The sequence below is a fragment of the Callithrix jacchus genome, chromosome 2 (genome assembly GCF_049354715.1).
Source record: "Callithrix jacchus isolate 240 chromosome 2, calJac240_pri, whole genome shotgun sequence".
NCBI lineage: Eukaryota > Metazoa > Chordata > Mammalia > Primates > Cebidae > Callithrix > Callithrix jacchus.
In genome coordinates, this window is record NC_133503.1 from 57,636,156 (window position 1) to 57,639,426 (window position 3,271).

At 53.3% G+C, this 3,271-nt stretch overlaps 1 long non-coding RNA gene across 1 annotated transcript; it reads right to left on the minus strand.

Moving 5' to 3' along the window:
* Positions 1–921: 921 nt before the first annotated feature.
* Positions 922–2,768, minus strand: LOC144581498 (uncharacterized). Its single transcript, XR_013532379.1, has 3 exons — positions 2,657–2,768; positions 2,175–2,243; positions 922–1,056 (listed from the first exon to the last, which is right to left on the minus strand). It is a non-coding gene; the product is annotated as an uncharacterized LOC144581498 (long non-coding RNA).
* Positions 2,769–3,271: the final 503 nt, after the last annotated feature.

Sequence of the window (3,271 nt, forward strand, 5' to 3'; positions counted from 1 at the left end):
GGATAGTTTGACAGGCTGGGGCTAGGGAATGGAGAATGGTGATTGGCTGGGTGGAGGATGAAATCATAGGGCATCAATGCTGTCTTCTCACATGGAGTCAGTTCCTGGGTGGAAGTCACAGGACTGGTTGAATTCATTCCTTGGTCTGAGTCATGGGTCCAGCTGGACTCAGCAGTCCACAGAAGCCTAAAAAACCCCTCTGACACCAATCTTAGGTTCTAGCCATAGTGATGTCACCTATAGGAGCAGTTGGGAAAGTCACAAATCTCATGACCTCCAGAACAATGGCTGGTTCCCATTTAACTATGCCTACATTTTAGCAGAGTTCAGACCCCTCTGATAATTCTTATCTTGTGGCCTTCCATTAGTTTTTACAAAGGTGGTTTTGGTCCTCACCCAAGGAGGGGATAGTTTTAGGAAAGGTAATGATCATTTCTGCTTTAAGGTTAAACTATAACTAAATTCCTCCCAAAGTTAGTTTGGCCTATGCCCAGAAATGAATGAGAACAGCTTGGAGGTTAGAAGCAAGATGGAGTGGCCAGGTGTGGTGGCTCAAGCCTGTAATCCCAGCACTATGGGAGGTCAAAGCAGGTAGATCACCTGAGGTCAGGATTTCGAGACCAGCCTGGCCAACATGGCAAAACCCCATCTCTACCAAAAATACAAAAATTAGCCAGGCATGGTGGTGGGTGCCTGTAATCCCAGTTACTCAGGAGGCTGAGACAGGAGAATCACTTGAACCTGGGAGGCAGAGGTTGCAGTGAGCCGAGATTGCACCATTGCACTCCAGCCTGGGCGATAAGAGAGAAAATCCATCTCAATAAATAAATAAATAAATAAATAAATAAATAAATAAATAAATAAATAAATAAAAGAAGCAAGATGGAGTCAGGTCAGATTTCTCTCACGTCCATAATTTTTGCAAAGGTGATGTTTTATTCTGAGGCTATTAGGGTGGGTCCTAATCCCACATAACTGGTGTCCTAATGAGAGGAGATGAGGACACAGGCACTCACAGAGGGCCGGTGCTGTCAGGACGCAGGCAGAAGATACCATCTGCAAGCCAAGGAGAGAGGCCTTGGGAGGAATCAGCTCTGCTAACACCTTGTTCTTGGACTTCCAGCTTCCAGAAGTGGGGGAGTAAATGGCTGTTACTGAGGCCTGGTCTGTGGCTGTGCTGTGGTGGCCTGGCTGGTCATGCAGACCTCATCCAGGCCTGTGACTCTGAGCCACGTCTGCACACAATGTCCCCACACGGCCGCCCCCAGCTAGGTCATTCCTGGGGCTTTAGATTCATGGGGTGACCTCTCTCCCACCCTCTCTACGTATAGCCTAGCAGGCATTTTAATATATCAGAACCCCCAAACCTTTCCACCCCCCAAAACTGGCTCTGACTCAGCTGCCCCTGTCTCAGCTGATGGCAAATCCATTCTTCCAGTGGCTCAGCCCCAAACCCCCAGCGTTATCCTCTACTCCTCTTCTGCTGTCAGCCCCACTCCCCATCTACTCCAAAGTCCCGCTGGCTCTGTCTTCAAAATAGCAGGGCTCAGTGGTTCATGCCTGTAACCCCAGCACTTTGAGAGGCTGAGGTGGGAGGATCGCTTGAGCCCAGAAGTTCAAGATCAGCCTGGGCAACATGGTAAGACCCCACCTCTACAAAAAAAAAAAAAAAAATTAGCCGGTGTGGTGGCAGCATATGCTTGAGGTCCCAGCTACTCAGGAGGCTAAGGCAGGAGGAACCCTTGAGCCTGGGAGGTTGAGGCTGCAGTGATCATGCCATTGCACAGGTGATAGAGTGAGATGCTGTCTTGAAAAATAAAATAAAATTAAAATAAAAACAAACAAAACAAAACACCTAAACAGTAAGTCACTCCTCTGGAGCCTCACTGGCCCCCACACACTGGGAGTTAAGGCCTTATGTGATCTAAGCCCGCCCCCTCTGCCAGGAGCCAGCTGAGCGGGAGATGGGAGTTTATAATTCAAATCTGCCTCCCTGAAAGCTCAGAGGCTGGGTTTTTCAAGGATAGTTTTACAGGCAGGGGCTAGGGAATGGGGAACGCTGGTCCCTGGGTGTGCAGCCTGGTTCCGCCCCCCAGCCTTTGCCCTGTTCCTCCCTGCCTGGAGGGCTCTATCCTCCACACCCGCCTGCCTCCTGCCCTCCCTGCAGGTCTTACCTCCTGAGCCCTGTGACAAAGCAGGATCTCTCATTCTGTGCTGGCACCTGGGCCTCTCCTGTCCAGCCCCTGGGGTGTGGTCCAGTTAATGCTTAGCTAATGAACTGACTAGTGATCTCTCTGCCCCCAGAAGGTGCATCTCCAAGGGACAGGCCTTGTCCTATCCTTGGCTCATAGCTGTCTCTATGGCCCGGGAGGGGTACTTGGGCCCTGACCTGTTGGAACCACTGCCCACCCAGGAGCACAGCCCCAGAGGGTGGGCCGGTAGTGGCCTTTGGGAAGATGGAACATGAGGGTCCTGAGGGGCCCCAGGAAAGTGTCTGAAGCAGCTGGTGTGGGGAACCCACGGGCTGCCTACCAGCCTGCATGGTGAAAGGAAGCATTTCGCTATTTTGACAACTGGCACAGCTGCACTGCTGCACCTGTGTGGTGCATAATGGGTGCTCAGTGAAAACATGCTGAGGAATGGAGAAAGGACTCACAGTGAGGCCCGGAAGTGGAGTCTACACTGAGCCCTGGTGCCCAGAAGGGGCTGGGCCTTCTGGGATGAGGTTGGAGGCTCAGCTTGCCTGGATCCCCTGCCCTCTGGCTTCTGGGGCGTAGCCCTGGTGCCCTTCTCTTTATGTCTGTCATTCAGCCACTCAACAAGCAGGTATTCATCATCATCTATTATGTGGCAAGCATGGCCTTGCTGTCAAGGGTTCCTGGGCTCTCTCCCACACTGCCAGCCCCTCCCCCAGCCTCCCCACCACCACAGAGTGGCAGGAGGGCCCCCATGGTCCTGAGCCCTTCTCCCCAAGCCACAGAGCAGTCCCAGAGACAGGAGCGGGCTCCCTGGTGCCACACAGCTGAGGGGCTGTGGCCAGGTGAGGCCCCCCACCCTCCAGCCCCTGGTGGATGCTGTGGTGTGGCCTGGGCTCCGGGAGAGGTTGCCTTCCTTGGGGGTCACAGGCACAGCCCTCAGGCCTGGCTGGTGGGGTCTTTGGGCCTGGGCTGGGAGTTGGGACTCAGGCTTCCATCTCAGCTCTCCCAGCAGCTAGCTGGGTGCCTCAGTTTCCTTACCTGCAAAGATGAGAGGGCAGGTGAGCTGGATGTGC